The sequence below is a fragment of the Megascapheus bottae genome, chromosome 10 (genome assembly GCF_031878675.1).
Source record: "Megascapheus bottae isolate mThoBot1 chromosome 10, mThoBot2.hap1, whole genome shotgun sequence".
In the NCBI taxonomy this organism is placed as follows: domain Eukaryota; kingdom Metazoa; phylum Chordata; class Mammalia; order Rodentia; family Geomyidae; genus Megascapheus; species Megascapheus bottae.
In genome coordinates, this window is record NC_143518.1 from 61596648 (window position 1) to 61616233 (window position 19586).

At 37.7% G+C, this 19586-nt stretch overlaps 1 pseudogene; it reads right to left on the minus strand.

Moving 5' to 3' along the window:
- Window positions 1-13459: 13459 nt before the first annotated feature.
- LOC150058594 (RAB7A-interacting MON1-CCZ1 complex subunit 1 pseudogene) lies at window positions 13460-16836 on the minus strand (annotated as a pseudogene).
- Between the last annotated feature and the right edge of the window lie 2750 nt (window positions 16837-19586).

Here is a 19586-nt window from a genome sequence, read left to right on the forward strand (position 1 = left end):
TTTGCTAAGTTAGATGGTAACTGTAATTTAAAAGCTCCTTTAGAAAATTCTCTTTTCATGTGGTTTTTTTTTTTACATTGGCTTTACCAATCTCACTTAAAGATATTACAATTACTACTAATAGTAAACTTCACTTTAAGGTAAAAACAAACCAAGCACTGGAGGCTAAATTCTCTCATCCTAACTAATCAGGAGGCTAAGATCTGAATTCAGACCTCAGTTGGAAATCAGTTTTGGTAAAAAAAAAAGTCCATAAGATTCTTCAATTGGGGCCGGGAGTTTGGCCTAGTGGTTAAAGTGCTTGCCTAGCATGCATGAAGACCCGGGTTCGATTCCTCGGTACCACATACATAGAAAAAAGCCAGAAGTGGTGCTGAGGCTCAAGTGGTAGAGCTCTAGCCTTGAGAAAGTCCAAAGTCCAAGGACAGTGCTCAAGCCCTGAGCTTAAGCCCAGGATTGGCAAAAAAAAAAAAAAAAAAAAAAAAAAGATTCTTCAATTAACCACCAAGAAGCTGGAGGTGGAACCGTGCTTTAGGACAGGGCCAGCCCATGAGTTCAAGCCCTGGGACTGGCACAAAAAAATTCAAAAGATAAAATATATAAAAATAACCATTGTGTTACCTTACATGGTCTAATGGTAGAATTTGAGCCACTTATGCTCAAGGTGATTTATTGCAAGGACTTACTGCTGGTTATTTTTAAATTCTATTTCTTTGTGGCTGTGTTTATGCTTCTTTCCTTTTCAGCATTTCTAAGAAAGTAATTTTAAGTTCCTAGCTCTGATTGTGTGTGCTTTCATGTTTGTATATCTGCTGTCATTTTGGTCAGGAGGACATGCAGCTTACATCAAACACTTGATAGTTGTGATCTACTCTTTTAGGCTGACAATCATTCAATTGCAGTTGTGTACAACAGCTTCAGACTTTTACTACACTTACGGTTTGAATGTCAGCATTTACATATTTTATAATGTATATTTATTCCACACTTATTATAGCTGAATTACATTTCACTGATTAGCCTTTTTGCCTCAGGGCTAGTGGTGTGTTATTCAAGCACCACCATTACAGTAGCATAGTATTCTGGATTTCAGGTGTCTACTTTCATTAATGTTCATGATATTAATTACCTTCTCTTGGTTTCCACCTGAGGAACTGTCTTGTGTTTCTTGGAAGGCAGATTTTAAGACACTGATAACCTTCAGAATTTTCTTATTTGAGAAAGGTTTTTATTGGTTGTGGTTTTTCTTTGAAAAACTGCATTTTTATGATAGTATTTTCTTTTCTGTCTAGCAGTAGTTCATTTTGTTTTCAAACCTTTTGAATATATCGCCTCTTTCTCCCTCACTGGTCTACACATATTATAGACCATCTAGAGTTGAATTAATTACTTTTCTGGATACTTAAAAGGTCATGTCTTTTTATTTTTATTATCTTTAAAAGTTGCATCACAGCAGTTTATGATTACAATGCCTCTTGGTCAATGTTACTCCTCTCGTTATCTTCCCCATCTCTCTCAACCCACCTTTTCCCTCATTTTTGCTAATTTTATAGGGTATACATTAAACTGTTGATAGCATTTTCTCTCCTTTTCTTCTCTGGAGTTTTAGTTTGGTTATACTGTGTCTTGGGAGCAATCTTGTTAGTCTGCACATTTGGAAGGGTGTTTGCATTTAATGGGTCATGCTTGTCTGCATCTCACACGAGACAAGAGTTATTGTCAATTACTTGGCATACTTAGATGACATTTCTGCCTGCCACTCTCTCTGGTCCCTCCCATTCTGAAATTTCCATGATGTGAAAATGATTTCACTTAGAGGTGACTCCTGAATCACTCATGTTCTCCTGACTCTTTCTTCCTTCTTTATCCTCCCCGAAGTCTTCTCTAAAGACCCATCTTCAAGTTCACAGACTCCTTCTTCTGTTTGCTGCTGATTTTCTGTGTGAGTGCAGAGACAAGAAGGACCTTAGCCCAAAAGAGCTCCAGATTCCCAAAACTGAGGCACCATGCTGCCTCTGGCTTGAGCAGCTTTAACTGTCCTACCAAATATCTAGAATTCTCAGGGAGCATCTGTTGAAACAGAATAAGGAATCACTAGTACCTTTTCATTCTAGGTAATAAATTATGTATTATTGCTTCTTAAATTTGTTTCTGGATGCATACTTCTGGAAAATTTGGAGAAGACACCATATAACACAGTCAACCACATGTAGTTCAGGAGCTGGGCTTTCATTTGACTTCTGATGTCTTTCATAATTCTCTGCCCATCAGAGCAAATGATCTGATCATGTATGATTTCTGTAACTTTTCACTCCTTTCAAAGCAAATGGCGTAAAGTGACTTTAACTTTCAAATTTCAAGTGTTGACTTTTATAGCTAGTTTTTGCACTAGCCTTTTCTTTTAATTTATAACACTGCTTGTGTTTGCCCTCTTCTACACGTTAGATTCATTCAGTCCCTATTGTTTAGTATAGATTATGTTGCCAATGTGAATTTTCTATGCATTTGTTTATATTTATCACATTTTCTTGCTGCATTCCATGGGTTGATTTCATGTCTTGGCTACGTTAAATGATCATTGTTGTGCTGGTAGCTTTAGTATAGCTTGGTTGTAGTCAGTTGGATAAATGCTCAGGAGTGGGATTGCTGGGTCACGGGGAAGCTTTCTATGTTTAGTCTTTTGAGGAACCTCCATACTGCTCTCAAACGTTGTTGAACAAGTTTATCTTTCCATCAACAATGTAGTAATGCTCCCTTTGGCATATTCCTGCCAGCATCTGTTACTGTTAATTTTCTTGATAAGGAAAATTCTAATTGATATTTTGGGATTCGATTTGCAATTCATTGATGGCCAGAGAAGTTGAACATGTCTTTATGTGTCTATTGATTATTCTTACTATTTCTTCTGAGAAATCTCTCTTTAAGTTGTTAGCCTAGTTATTAATCGGGTTGTTGTTTCTTTGAGTGTTTATTTTGGAAGAGTTTAATTTGTTGAGCTCTTAAGTATATTTTAGATATGAGGACCTTGTCTTAGACATAGCTACTAAATACATTTGGTCATGGCAGTGAGACTAAAGGTGGATATTCTTAAGAGAAAGGATCAGAAAGGATCAAGAGCTATGTGTGTATGATCATATAAAATGATTTTTATTAAAATTAACTCAAGAAATGGAGAGCATAGTTCTTTTGTTTTATTTATTGGTGTTTTTGTCTTCTGTACCTTTTGTTTTGGTTGTCAGTTTATCTGTTTGGGGAGAGTGAGAGGTAGCACAGAAATGGGGTACAAAGAGTGAACAAATATGTCAGTGCTGCTCTCTGGACACTGTGGAGTGTGAACTTTATACCTTGTGGTATGTGGGTGCAGCACGGGGGAAAATATGCAAGAAAGAGAGGGAAAAGGTGGCATTTCTCACAAAGAAATATACTCATTACCTGAATTATTTATGTAACAGTAACCCCTCTGTATATCACCTTCAAAATAATAATATATAATATATATTAACAATATATCATATTATATATAATAAATATGGACTCTAACATTGATGATTTTAAATAATTAGGTGGTTGTTGACTGAGGTGCATGTTTATGTTGCTGGTTGTCTTTGTCATTAACATATAGTATTTGTCATTCAATTTTTACTTCTGTATACATGCATAAATGTTTGTTCAACATTTTCCTAGTAGATCTTTTTCCAACCATACTCATCTCCCATGTCTTATGGTAGACTTTCACACATTCATTCAATGATACATCACCTCCAGGATTCCTGAGGAATGCTGCTGTTCAGCCCTGAGCAAAGCAGACTGAGTTTCCATCTTGTAGGTTTAGATTTATGAAGAAAAAGAGAATTTCAGTGCCATAAATGCAAAGCATTGTACTGTGATAAGGCGGAGTGCGAAATGAAAACGAGACCCCTTCGGGGGAGAAGAGCAATGTCGGGGGAGTCTTCTTAAGACATTGAATCTTAATAATGAGCTGACACAATGGAAAGATGGATCTTGCTTTTTAAACCCTGGGTTGATCAGAATTTCAGGGAGAGACTCAGCACCAATTTCTAAAGGAGTATGTCGTTGCTGGAGAACAGTAAGCAATTATGAGAAACACGTGCAAGTGGGAAAAGAGGGCAGCCAGGCAAAACCCATTGGGGATTTGTAGGTATGAGGGAAAAGCTTTAGAGTTCATTTTGAGGCAGTAGTAAGAATTTGGCAGCAGTTTGATATTAGAATTTCAACGGAGGCCAGGTAGAGCATGAAGTACTATTCCTAAAGCAAAAGAAGAGACAGAAATAGTTCAACAGTTCTGATTTCTCTTCAAAATCCTTTGGTCATTAGAATCTGACATAAAAATATAGTATAAATTCATATCTTTCTCCATGAAATAGGATCTCCAATGTTAAATAAAGACTTCCAATGATTTGTCTTAAATTGTCAACACTCTTCCCTTTTCTAAATATTCAGTTTTGGAAATCATCTCATATTCTTGGACATCTTCCACTGCATGCCCCTGGAGAATTCATGTGCCTGTTTAATTTCACTACAATCATACACAGAAAAGAGCTCCACAATTTCAATTTGACATTTGGGGATGGGAAAATAAATGTTTTATTTTCCTAATGAACTTTGATTCATTTTTACATTCTGTTTCTCAGCTCCTAAACCAATAAAAAGAATTTTTAATCAATTTTTTAATCTTGCAAAATTGACTTTTATGTTAGGTGATAAAATTGATGTTTCAGTATATGAAGTTATGATGCATAGTGGGTTTTTATACGCCATAAAACAATGCTCAATCTATTTTGATAGTCACTATACTCCTACAAAGCATAGATAATTTGTTGATTTCAATTTGATTAACATAATAATGACATTTTAATATGCATTTGCCATTTTAATTCTACAGATTAGAGAAATTGCACACCATTGTAATGTTTAACGGGACAACTTTTGTATCTGTCATGTGATTCTCTGAGGCAGTTTCGGGGCTGTCCTGGTGCAATAGCCTGTTGCAAGTTAACCTGCAGTATCTGTCAAAAGATGCGAGATTGTTTGTGATTCCACATAGATGGACAAATACGCTTTCTCACCCAACTTCTACACCTTCTGCACCCGGGTTTACTGATTACTGAGAAGCTGCGCTGGTCAAATTAACCACTAGAAATTCAAATCTTATGTGCTACTCTCTGCTTAGACATTACCACATCACCATGAGAATCTTCTATGTCATAATATTTATGACTATCTATTTTTAGTGTTTCTGGAGAGTGAAGCATTAATATTTATGTGTTGCTCCATTAGGTCCTCCAGTGTCCTGGTTGTCATTTAGAAATAGAGAAATTAATTCCTCACAGATATCACTGGGTAAAAACAAAGCAAGCAAAAAACAAATAAACATGAACAAAAAAGAATATTTCATGTGTGTGTCTCTGGTTTTTTTTTGAATATCCTAAAATAGCTTGACCATAGATATGTGAATAGAAGAACTGTTTTTTTGGTCCTGTGGCTATGCAAGGTATGACCCCTCTTCTGGAACCACCATTGTGAGGAATAAGAGGAGCACAGGAGATAGAATGTTCTTGGTCAATAAATGTATAGGTATTTATTTATATAATTTTAAAATAGAAATTGAACACTATATATTTGCTAAACACTGGGAGATAGTCACTTACTTAGTACTAGTTGGGTTATTCCTTCATTTCTATGATTTTCCCTCTTAATAATCTGACAGCACGTGTGGAAAAAGACTACCAGATGGTCCAGGAAGAGCTGGGCACATAATATTTTCTTAAAGTACTTATGGGTATGATTGTTCCAGACAGAATCAGGAAATGTAAAGCAAAACATGTGCCTTTCTTTTATTAATATATCTGTTTAACTTGAAGGGCCAGAGGAACCATTTTATTTGGCATTGTATGTAAAGTAGAGTGCTTTTCAAATTTGGTTAAAAAGGAATATGGTGTCATGTTTTAAAAATAATAAAGACACTGCGGGAGAGATAGTGTCTACCTATGGGTGATGCATGCTCCTTCCATGATTATTTATTCCTGATTCTGAAATCTTTTTTCTCATCCTTATCACCATGCCCAGATTGACCCCTCACACTCAGATTACAATGAAACCCAAAACTTACTTCAACCTGAAAGTGCAACTCATCTTCCCATATCGTCAGCACGTAATTTTTACAAAAAAAGAATCAAGTTGATGTTGAGCTTTCTTCATTTCTACTGAGCTTTGGGAAGCTGTGGTTCTTTCAGCATAATGGAGATGTTGATACTTATCATGGTTCCCTCTTTCCTTAAGAATTACTGGTGTATGTCGTAGGCAATTTGGACCAATTTTCAGGTAAAGAATCTGTGGTTTAAGAGAAAGTACTATATTTTACAAAGAATAGGTGCCTTTGTATGATTTTTTTTTTGCCAGTCCTGGGCTTGAGCTCAGGGCCTGAGCACTGTTCTTGGACTTTCTCAAGGCTAGAGCTCTACCACTTGAGCCTCAGCACCACTTCCAGCTTTTTTCTATGTATGTGGTACCGAGGAATCGAACCTGGGTCTTCATGCATGCTAGGCAAGCACTTTAACCACTAGGCCAAACTCCCGGCCCCCTTTGTATGATTTTTTAAAATATTTTTATTGTGATTAATAGAAGGGTTACATTATATTCACCAGATAGAAGGTGCATAACTTCACAAACATGGATACCCTTTCTCATGACATGGTCCCCATTTCCCTCCCACCCTCCCCCCGCTTATCTTGATTTTCCCCCTTCCCTATCCAATTTCAAATAACCAATTAAGCACATATAAAATATATCAGATAACAAGGTGAAATATTGTAACAATATGAGATAACCAAGGCAAGGCACTTTGTATGATTTTTACATGTATTATTATACAGTTTATGTTCATAGATTCACCTCGAATCTCTCTCTTTTGAAGCACTGGTTTACAAAGAAGGATACTAAGCCAGATTTTGAATTCTGTAACTGTAGGCCCAGCTAGTGAGCTTTGTCATTTGATGTATCTGTGAGTGTTAGCATTTCAAGTCACTTTCATTTGTACATGGCAGAGGCATTTTTGCTTATAAGATTTTGGAAACACAATATATTCCAAACTACAATTTGTATGCGTTCTTTGTTGCTTTTGCTACTGTTTTGGGACTTGAACTCAGGGTCTAGGTTCTGTCCCAGAGCTTTTATGTTCACGACTAGAGTCACAGTTTCACTTCCAGATTTTTTCTTGGCTAGTTTGTTGGAGATAAGAGTCTCAGACTTTCTGGCCTACATTGACTGAACCACGATCCTCAGTTGAGTAACTAGGATTACAGGTGTAAGATACCAGTTCCCAGCTTAATGAACATAAATACATATATAGAAGCACAGTCTGAATCTATCATGGTACAAATAAAACATTGTTAATATCAAATTTTTGAATAAAATGTTTCCAATGATCGATACAGATGGTTTAGTAAATAAATCATTTTCTTCTTTGTTTCCTTCTTGTTTGTTTGATTACTAGCTTCCCTCCTTCACTCTCTCCTTCACTCTCTTCTTTTCTTTATTATTGGCAGCTTTCCTTTTTTTCTGTCATGGAGCTGTGATTTTACCAAGGGCCAGACTTAGATTGAGATTTTCTGACTTAGATTTTCTATGCAACTGGAAACACAGATGTACGCCACTACTTCTGGCTTTCTAGTTGAGATAGAGATCACACAGCCAGTCTTTCCAGAGGCTGGCATGCACCTCTGATGCTTCCCAGATTGGCCTCTGAAGTAAAGGGGGTCATAGGCATCCCACCCTGCTCTCAGAGGAAAAATCCTTTTTAATATCTATTAACTTTGTTACTTGCTCATCATGTAGAGAGGATGTCATATTTGTTTTAGGGGAATATGATTTATTTTATTTTTAAATATATCTTTATTGTAATTAATAGAAGGGTTACATTATATTCACCAGAAAGAAGGTGCATTACTTCACAAACATTGATACCCTTTCTCATGTCTTGGTCCCCATTTCCCTCCCCTAGACCCCACCCCTCATTTTGTCTTCCCCCTTCCCTATCTGATTTCAGTAATAAGCGTATATACAATATATCAGATAAGAAGGTAAAATACTGTAACAATATGAGATAAGCAAGAGACAACAAAAGAGATGAGAGACAACACAGGACATTAAGGACAACAATCACTCAATGTTGTTCATTTAAATACGTAGTCTGGTTCTTCTCACTATTGGCATAGAGGAAGGCAGCTGATTTTTGAGGGTTAATTTTATAGCCTGATACCCTTCCAAAGTTTTGAATCAGCTCAAGGAACTTAGGAGTAGAGTATATAGGATTCTTTAAATACAGAATCATGTCATCTGCAAAGAGGGATAGTTTTACTTCCTCTTTCCCTACTTGGATCCCCTTTATGCTTGCTTCTTGCCTTATTGCATTGGCTAGGAATTCTAATACTATGTTAAAGAGGAGTGGAGAGAGTGGACATTCTTGTCTCGTTCCTAATTTTAGAGGGAATGGCTTTAGCTTTTCGCCATTAAGTATAATACTAGCTGTGGGTTTGTCATACACAGCCTTTATTATATTGAGGGATGTTCCTTGGATTCCTAGTTTCTCCAGAGCTTTTAACATAAAGGGGTGTTGGATCTTGTCAAATGCCTTTTCCACATCTATTGAGACAATCATGTGATTTTTGTCCTTGCTCCTGTTGATATTAAGCGAAGTAAGCCAGACTCAAAGGAACTTAGGCTCAATGGTTTCCCTCATTCATCATAACCAGTAGACACCTTGGGCTCTAATAGCAAAGATTTGCAATAGAGCAAAAACTTGATACATAAGGCCATATAGTATGAATGGACCTCTAGGATATTGAAACAAAAGCCATATAATGAATGATTGTTGTCCTTAAGGTGCTATGTTATCTCTCATCTCTTTTGCTGTTCCTTTGTTATCTCATATTGTCACAATATCTCTCTTTGTTATCTGATATATTGGATACATTTGTATTTGGTTACTTGAAATTGGACAGGGAAGGGGGGATGGTAATGGGGACCAAGACATGTGGAAGGGTATCAATGTATGTGAATTAATGCACCTTCTATCTGGCAAATATCATGTAATCCTTTTATTAAATACAATTAAAAAAATACATAGTCTGCTCCATGAATGCAGTTAAAATGTAGTTCATATCTCAAGCATAGTGTGAAGGATGTGAAGGAGGTCAGACATAGAAGACATACAGATAAGGACCACATTATTAACTTCATAGATTTTGACAAAGGCTTTGAACTTGCCATTATGATCTCATTTTTAAATAAAAATTATGTGTTCTAAAATATTTGACATGGAAATTTTAAGTCAAAGTAGGGGAAAAAAAACCCTAGATACTTAAAACCAGGATAAACACATCATTGATACTTTAACTGTGGCTATACTGAATGTATCTTCAGTAACAGGATATTTCATACTGTGTTCAAAGTTTACAGGGAAGGGATACTAAAGAAGTAGAGAATGCGGTTTCTGTGGCATACGAGTACCTCATAGCCACAGAACAACAATAATCTAAAATATGTTAGAGTTGGTTTTTTAATGCCATCAAATGTCTTTAGATATAGCTCACAAGTGAATGAACATCAGAGAATTCATAGGACTACAAAGCTAGGAATGTAATTTGATGGTAAGATTTTTTTTAGTCATGACTCTCATCTCACTCTACTGTATTCAGAGGACTACATAAAAAGGTCATAATTTCTATATCCTAGAGGTCCTTTCATTTAGTGTCATACTATATGGCCTTATGTATCTAGGTTTTGCTCTAGTGCAAGTCTCTGCTAGGAGAGCCCAAGGTTTCTACTGATTATGACAAATGAGGGAAACCATTGAGCCTATGTTCCTTTGAGTCTGGCTTACTTCACTTAATATGATTTTTTCTAAGTCTTTCATTTCCTAACAAAAAACCATATAATGAGTGATTGTTGTCCGTAATGTACTATGTTATCTCTCATCCCTTTTGCTGTCCCTTGGTTGTCTCATATTGTTACAGTATCTCACTTTGTTATCTGATATATTGGATATATTTGTATTTGGTTATTTGAAATTGGATAGGGAAGGGGGGAAACCAAGATGAGAGGTGGGGGTTGGGGGGAGGGAAATGGGGACCAAGTCATGAGAAAGGGTATCAATGTATGTGAATTAATGCACCTTCTATCTGGCAGATATAATGTAACACTTCTATTAATTACAATACAAAATCCCTTTACACAAAAAGGTCATAATTTCATTGTAGTCAGCATTAACTTATTCATAGTAGTCAGAAACTTTATAAACGTGCCCAAACAGAAAAGTCCTTAACCAAGTCATACAACATAGTTCACGTGAGAAAATTTCCAGTAATGAATCAAACAAATTTAAACATCATAGAAACCCTTTAGCAGAGTTTAAATTTTAATAAACATCATTCAAAATGACAAAAAAATGATTTTCACTAGAAGTAGAAAAAATCAACATTGATACATAATTCATACTTGATTGTAGCCTTATTAAATGTATCTTAATACTTTCATGATGCTACCTCATATGGTTAGACAGAGTATAGACACTGGACAGCTACAGAGTCCTGTAGGAAGTCTGTGACAAATGGGGTACCCTCACTGCGGGGCGGGTAGGAATAGGTCCCAAGAAAGTAGAGAAAGAGAAGAAAGAATTTAAAAAAATGCAACAAGGTCTTTGAGGGACACACACACACACTAATAAATCCTACCTTTATATATAGCAAACAGGAGGTCAAAACTACCACTCATTCCATAAGTCACTGTTAGAACTTCCACTTAATGTACTGAATGCTAATGGCATTACGCAACAAGGTGTAATGTGAAGACATAAAGACATACAGGCTAAAGCAGAAGACAAGTCCTGAGATATGCCTTCCCAACCTCTGGAAATAAAAAAGCACCCATCCCTATGTCACATTCGCCCTTTATTCTCTGCACCGTTCTTCATAGCAGCCATCACTTGATACACTGCATATTTCTCCTGTACTAGAATATAAGCTCCAAAAGGAGAAAGTGCTGACAAAGCTACATCCCTCAGCACCTAAGAAAAAATATGACATATAGGACCACTGTAGATGCTGAATGAATCAATTATAGTGGTTTCCTTGCGTAGAATACTTGGTGTTTTGAAGTTATTTTGTCTAAATGAGAGAAAATTTATTTTGTGAGCTTTAATGCACACAAAAACATGTTTATAATATAGCAGAGTAAAAAACATTATAACTACAATGGCCTACAAATTGTTTCCCAGGATGTAGGATGGATGACTGTGTGCTATACGAAAAGCACCCGAAACACCCTTATTATTATACCAACCAACAGGGCCATAAAGGCAAGTTCCCTGCTTCTTCCGATGAAGCTGGTATCCCGGGTTGGGAACACAAATAACACTTGCCTCCTGGGAAGGCTGTACACATCGCTATTTGCCTCATCAGCCACTGGTGTAGAGGGGATGGCAGTTTGAAATCCTTTTGTGCAGTTTGGTGTTGAAATCTTGCCTCATTAATTCAAAAATCACTACCAGGGGCCTACCACCCATTAGGCATTAAAAGTAAATTTTGGAAATATGAAGTTTTCTCAGTAGTATGGAAACTAACTATAAAGTAATGGGATAAGTTCAATAAAATGGGAAAGCGGAATGAGGGACCATAACAAGAGCATTTGATTTGGAGCACAAGAGCGAACAAAACCACTGGATGTGAAAGCTGTATCTCAAAAATAAGTAGGAATTTGCTTTCCATACAAAAGAACATGAAAGTACTAAACTGTACAACTGTATTAAGGTTAATAAACAATAAGCACATTTTAGGAAGGCAACCTGTTATTTTTGATATGTGAGGATCATAAAGTTGAACATAAGGCCTGTATAAATGAAGTTGGGAAGACAGAGTGTTTCCTTATTTGATGAAAGACCAGAAAACAAGAAAATATGAACATATAAACGTTTTAGGAAGATGAAGATGTTATTTGTACATACCAAATTGAAAATTACTATGGAATGTTTCTCTAAGTGAAGACATTCAATAGAAAGCAAGAGGAAGATTATAGTCCAACCCAACCTTCTGCTATGGTGCTAGAAGTAATGCTTATGGTTATGAATGATATCAGATAATATTTTACAGCAAAAGGAATAGAGGGGGGAAAAGAGAGAATGAAGAACAGAATTCTGGGGAGATCAGTAACAAGAAAACTAGGCAAAAAAAGAGAAATCACAAACGAGTGACATATCAGGAATGAAACCTGTAGAACTGATTAGTCTTCCATAGAAAGTAAGCCACTTCTTTTCCTCTAAAACAGGAGAAAATGAGTGAGGTTGGAAATCATTGGTTGACTTCTTTATGGTGTCAGGTTTCCATATAACAGGAGGAAAGACAAAGGACCTGCAGAAAGGAAGATCAGAAAGTATGGTACAGAAAAAGTCGGGGGGGGGGGGAAGAGACCACTCTACTAAAAAACAAAAGGCTTTCAGTAAGGGTCCTTTAAAGTCAAGTGACACTCTTGTATTGATTCTACTCTGAAGGGATGCATGACCTTCCCATGGACTTAGCATTCACAACTTGGTAACAGGAGTTTTCAACATAAAGGGCTCACAGAAAGACTGAGTGAAAAAATGACAGAAGAGGAAAACAACAATTAACCTCTATTCATATGGTGTCCATGAAGCTGAAAAAGATTAATATAATACTCCAGGTGTAAGGCTGGAAGTCAAGAAAGGAAGGCTGCAAAAACACTAAAGTTCTAGAGTGAAAAGAACAAAAAGAGCACAACAAAACCAAGAAAGGTAAGGTGGAAAGATGAGAATTACTATCAGCTACTGAAATTCCAGAGCAAAAGTAGGAACGTTAACGTTCCCTGTGGGGGGATCATTGGAAATGAGTTGCTGGAATGCGTTGAAGTCACTGGGACAGACATCCACTAGATCAGCAAGGAAGCAGGCAGAGCATCCCAAGATGACAACAGGTGAGGTAGGCAGAAAGACAGTAAGTAGGACAGCATATGAGGCTCTGTGGCCTTTAAGATTTCACCTCCAGTATGAAAGACAGAAAATATGGAAATTTCAATTCTACATGAAAAGATCCTCTAAAAACTTTGCAACTAATGATGTAGTAACATAACTTGATTTTTTTTTTGCCAGTCCTGGCTTAAGCTCAGGGCCTGAGCACTGTCCTTGGACTTTCTCAAGGCTAGAGCTCTACCACTTGAGCCTCAGCACCACTTCCGGCTTTTTCTATGTATGTGGTACCGAGGAATCAAACTCGGGTCTTTGTGCATGCTAGGCAAGCACAATACCACTAGGCCAAACTCCTGGCCCTATGAATTGATTTTTATCTGCATTGTTTGAGAAACTATGTATTTCATTTTAAACAAAATAAGAAAATCACTGGAAAACATTGTATTGAATACCTAAATAGAAATTTTAAATGTATGAAACAGAGACGTCCACTTCATGATTTTCTGCGTGTTAATCTGCACAATCCTTCAATCCCCAGAGCACATTTCTCCACTGTACATCATTGCCAGCAAGTGAAGATCACTAAATACTCCTGCGCTTAGTAATTTAGCTGTGCCCAGATCTTGGGAAGAAACTCCTTCATTGAACTGGATAGGACAACGACGATTTAGCATCTGTAGCAAGTAGCTGATTCCATCAACAAGGTACTTTTTAAGCACACTGTTTTCTCTTCGTCAGAGAATGACAGTACATGTAGAGCAGGGCTTCCGGCCAGCAGCTCATCCCCAAGCAAATCACAAGGTATGGGACGTACATTATTTTCTTTAACTAAAATTTCCGGTTCTGAAAGAAAACTGATTAGCTCTTTTACGTTCTGTGAAGAATCTTCAGGAAAAATCTTCATCCACTAGCTTATTCTCTACAAAACAGGTCATATCCAAACTAGCCTGTGCATAAAGTTCTAGAAGATTGGATGGATTTGAACGCTCTTTCTCTTCTCCACACAGATGCGGGGAGGAATGTGTCTCGACATTGTTAATCCAGCGTGGAGATGCATTCTCTGAGCCCGTGTCATCTTCACCACATCCTCTTGGATCTGGAATTATTTTAGGTTAGGAATTTTTTAATGGAAAAAATTTATTAACATTGATTTTATATCATATTTCAAATGTCATGTTTAACAAACAAGGATTCAAGAAGGGAATTTCTATATACAATCACTGGCACTTAGATTTTAGAACATAATTAAAATTAGGCTGAGGGTATGCATGTTGTAGATACATACTCATCTATGTTAATAAAATATTATGTCTATAGAGTATATAGCCCATCAGAGATTTTTATGTCTATGTAGTTATTTTTACATCTCCAAGACCATGTCCACAACCTTGGGTACCCAAATATTGAGTTTTCGCTCTTGTACTGTTTGGATCTAATATCCACATGTTAAGGATACCATGCGCCTTTTTTTTTTGGTCTTGACTTGTCTCACATAACATGATTTGCTCTAGCTTCATCCACTTCCCAGCAAATGCCATTATTTTATCTTGTCTGTTGGCTATGTAGAATTCCACTGTATATAGGTACCACATTTTTTTTTATCCATTCATCTGTAGTAGAGCATCTGGATTGTTTCCATCACCTGGCTATTGTGAATAGTGCAGAGATAAACATAGCAGGTGTCCTTATCATATCCTGGGTTATGATGTTCAGGGTAGATGCCCAGAAGTGGCATGGTGGGAACGTAGGGAAGGTCAATTTTCAATTTTTAAAGAAACCACACTGCTTTCCAGAGTGGCTGAACTAGTTTACAATCCCACTAGCAGTGCAGTAGGGTTCCTTTTTCTCCACAACCCCGCAGGCATTTGTCGTTGTCTGAGTTCAGAATCTTGGCCATTCTAATTGGGGTAAGATGGTCTCAGGGTTATTTGCATTTCCTTTATGACCATGGATGATGAGCATTTTGTCATATGCTTTTCTGCCATTTTAACCTCTTCTTTTGAAATTTCCCTTGCCCATTTAGTGAATGGTTTGTTGGGTTTGCGGGGGTGGGGGGGAATTAGTTTCTTGAGTTCCCTGTAGATACTGGGTATTATGCAATTTGTCTGATGCATTATTGGTAAATATCTCTTCCCAGTTGGTTGTCTTTCTACTTTAGTAGCTATGATTTTATCTGTGCAGAAGCCTTTTATTTTCAGGTAGTCCCATTTGTTGAGTCTCTCTCCTATCTGTGTGACCCTGGAACTCTGTTCAGGAAGTGTTTGCCTGTCTATGAGTTCCAGCTTCTCTCCTACTCTATTATGTAACAGTTTCTAGGTTTCTGGTCTGATATTGAGGTCTTTGATCCACTTTGAGTTAATGCTTGTGCATGGTGAAAGACTAGGGTCAATTTTTAGTTTTCTGCATGTGGCTGCCCGGTTTTGCCATCACCAATAATTGAATAGACTGTGTTTGTTCCACTGTATATCTTTGGCTCCTTTGTCAAATACAAGTTGACTATAGGTATGTGGTTTTATTTCTGGGTCTTCTATTCCGTTCCATTGATCTTCTGGTCTATTTTTGTGCCAATACCATGCTGTTTTTGTAATTATGGCTCTATAGTAGAATTTGAAGTCTGGTATTGTAATACCACCTGCATCGCTCTTTTTGCCTAGAATTGTTTTGGCTATTCTAGGTCTTTTCTTATTCCATACAAACCTTTGGATTACATCTTCTATTTCAGTAAAGAATGTCTTTGAGATTTTAATGGAGATTGTGTTGAATTTGTTTATCAATTTTGGCAGTATAGCCATTTTCACTATATTGGTTCTCCCTACCCATGAGCATGGGATGTCTTTCCATTAATTTCTTTCATTAGGCTTTTATAGTTTTCATTAAATAATTCCTTACGTCTATGGTTAAGTTGATTCCTAAATATTTTATTCTTTTGGGGGCTATTGCAAATGGGATCATTTTCTTGATTTCTCCTCTGTTTATGTATTGTGGGCATACAGAAAAGCTACTGACTTCTGAAGATTGATTTTGTATCCTGCCACTTTGCTAAAGTGGTTTATTAATTCTAGGAGTTTGGGAGTGGTCACTTAGGTATAGGATCATGTCATCTGTGAATGGGAATAGTTTAGTTTCTTCTTTCTCTATGTGAATCCCATTGATGTCCTCTTGCCTTATTGCTCTGGCTAAGAGTTCCAGCTGTTTCCAAACTTTAGCTTATTTAGGTCTGCAAAGCTGCCTTCATTTTCTTGGAGACTGTTTGCTTTCTTCTGTATTATTTTTCTTTCCGTTAGCCTGCTTTTTAGCTATGTGTTCAATAAGCACAGGAATATTTTAACTCCACTATAATCTTATGAGGCCACGAATGTATACATGATGTATACATGATCCCTTGCAGACTGAAACCTCAGTGAGGTTTCATGATGACCCCTTCTTTTGGGTCTGTGTGGAGTCCTCCTCCTGAGTGACCATGCCAACATGTTTTCTTGTCTCTCAGTGGCCATGCCTGGAGAGCCTTTGTAGCATCTAATAACTGTCATAAACCTGGGAAGCGTCTTTCCTGTGCATCGATAGGTCACTTCCCGCCTCCCGATCGCTGCCAGTCGGGGTGCAGGTCTCTCAGATTGGATCTGCCTGCATTCTGTCCTTCCTGGGCATCCTGCATAAAACACTGCCCCAATGTGGAGCTGGGATGAGGTGAGCCCGTCCTCTGTGTCCTTGGGTGACGGCTGGAGTGGCGGTCCTGGCATGGGAGAGGAGGGGAGGCCGTCCGGGGCGGCTGCTGGAGGCGCCCTGGCCTGGCTGTCTCCTCCTCTCCTGCCTCTTCCTGCGCGGCTCAGGGTGCTGAGCATTGACTATGACCGCGCAGGCCGGCCAGAGACAGGTCCCCAGGGCGAGAGCCACGAACTATGAGCCGCGTCCAGCCGGCCACCACATCCAGCTGCCCACCGCGTCCAGCGCCCACCGCGTCCTCTGCAGCTCTGCGGTCAAGCCCGGGCAGCCTTGCGGGAAAGCTGCCTGGTGGTGGAGGCGCTCGGGTTCTTTGCTCACCGCGGCCCGGGAGGGGTCATAACCTGGACCTGGCGTCATCACTTGGACTGGTGCCCACCGCCAGGCTGCCGTGTCTGCCCCCCCCCCCCCCCCCCGCCGTCCTCGCTGGCCGTCCTGGTCCGCTCCCCCTGGGTCTCCTCCTCAGCCTCACTGTGCGCAGCGGGAGCAGGAGGAGCCCCGAATTCAGAGATTTAGTCCACGGTCGGTGAACTTTTGATTTACCAGATTTTGGAACTGATTAGGTAGCAGGAGTACTTATTTTTTATTTAAGTTTTTCCCATATATTTGTATTGTAATTAATAGAAGGGTTACATGATATTTGCCAGATAGAAGGTGCATTAATTCACATACATTGATACCCTTTCACATGTCTTGGTCCCCATTTTCCTCCCCCCATCCCCACCCCTCATCTGGTTTTCCCCCATTCCCTATCCAATTTCAAATAACCATATATATATATATATATATATATATATATACATATATATACACAATATATCAGATAAGAAGGTGAAATACTGTAACAATATGAGATAACCAAGGGACAGCAAAAGAGATGAGAGATAACATAGCACAATAAAGACAACAATCACTCATGATATGGCTTTTGTTTCGATATCCTGGAGGTCCTTTCATTTAGCATCATTCTATGTGGCTTTGAATCTCTGCTGGGAGAGCCCAAGGTTTCTACTGAGTATGACGAATGAGGGAAACCATTTGTTCATGGTGGGACTTGACCTCTGGGCCTGGGCTCTGTCCCTGAGCTCTTCAGCTCAAGGCTACCGCCCTACTCCTGAGCCACAGCACCCCTTCCCGTTTTCTGGTGAGAAGAAAACGTCCAGTTAACTGGACAGAAGAGTCTCTCCGACTTCATTCCTGGCTGGCTTTGAACCTCCATCCTCAGATCTCAGCCTCCTGAGTACCTCAGGGGACAGACAGGCTTGAGCCACTTGTGCCCAGAACTCTTAGTGATTTTGCAAGATAAATGGCATACATTTTCAACATTGATTTATTTAATGGAGGTTAATTTCACTGTGCCATACTAAGTATTTTTAAATATTCCATTTTTAGGAAACATCAAGAAAATTACAAAGTAGAGAACATATCTCTAGTATATTTATTCAATGGAGTACTTGTATCCAAGGATCAACAGTGTTATAGTAAGATATTAGCTTCTGAAATTCAATAATTGAATTTAAACACATGATATCATTGACCCTTGCAATGGCAATTCAAAGTAGCATGGCTACTATTTACTTTATGTAACACAAAGAAATTAAATGTCAAGAGAGATTAATTTTCTTTCTAGAGCTCACATTTCTAAGACAGATTCAGAAACTAAAGTATGAGTCACTAAAAAGAGCAAGATATTTTTGACAGGCCATTTACTAAGAAACAAATGTCTGCCAAAGAAGAAAGGACCTTGATATTTAAGAAAACAGATGAGTTATCAAAACATGGTAAAATGAAGTTTATAAATAAGTGGATAAATGAATGAGTTTATATATGAATAGAATTCCAAGATTATAAATGAGTCATTTGCTGTATGAGAGAATATAATATTGACCCATTTTAACTAGACTTTACATTACACTTGACTCGCAATTTATTGTTTTGTTCATATCTACACTCACAGAATTTAAAAAGAAGTTATTAAAACCCATTAATAGTGGGAGAAATTATTAGAGATTCAGCAATGATTTAGCTTTCCTTACAATCCTTTCTGTGCCAAGTATAAAGAGCAGCATGAAACATAAAGTATTACTTCTGCATTATCATTATCTACTTTCTGATGCCATGATCATGAATTCCCTTGGTTGACCAGAGCTCAACAGTAAGAAGTTTACAGGAAGATGAATTAGTGTGATTTCTCTTTGTTAGGAATTATGCAAGTAAGTATGAAGGCCAAGTTGGTAAAAATAATGAAAGTGATGCAAACTTGATTAGACCTAGAATTATGAATATTTCTACCCAAAGTGTAAATAAAGCATAGGTATAACAAAATTCAATTCTAAAGGCAAATATGGAACACAAGTTGAAGGATACCTGATAATGTGATCTTCCTTTACTGTAACAATGAGGTAACTGACATCATTGTGAAGTACTCTTGAAACATTAAAATCAAATCATGGGTGATTTAAAAATAGTCAATCTGTTTTCTTTTCTGTTTTGTTTTGCTTTTGTTTTTGTTCTTCGAGACAAGGTCGTGTTACACACCGTAGGCTGGCCTCAAACTTGCAATCTCCTATCTCAGGAATACTAGGGTTAAAGGTGTGTACTCCCAGTTCTATGTGTTTTCCTAAAATAACTGCATGCACTCATGGGAGGTTCCGAATATTTTATTTGCCACTCTATTTCTAAAAACATTCTGTAGATTCTAAAAAGCACATACCTCTGTGATTGAATCTGTAGTGTAGTAACAACAGCAATTTCTCAATTATTAATTATATTTAGATCAGATATGTAGTCCAATATTCTATTCGGTCTAAATTCATATGAAGTCCACTGAAAGAAAATATTTGTAAATCACATGTCTGAGAAAGATTTGTAT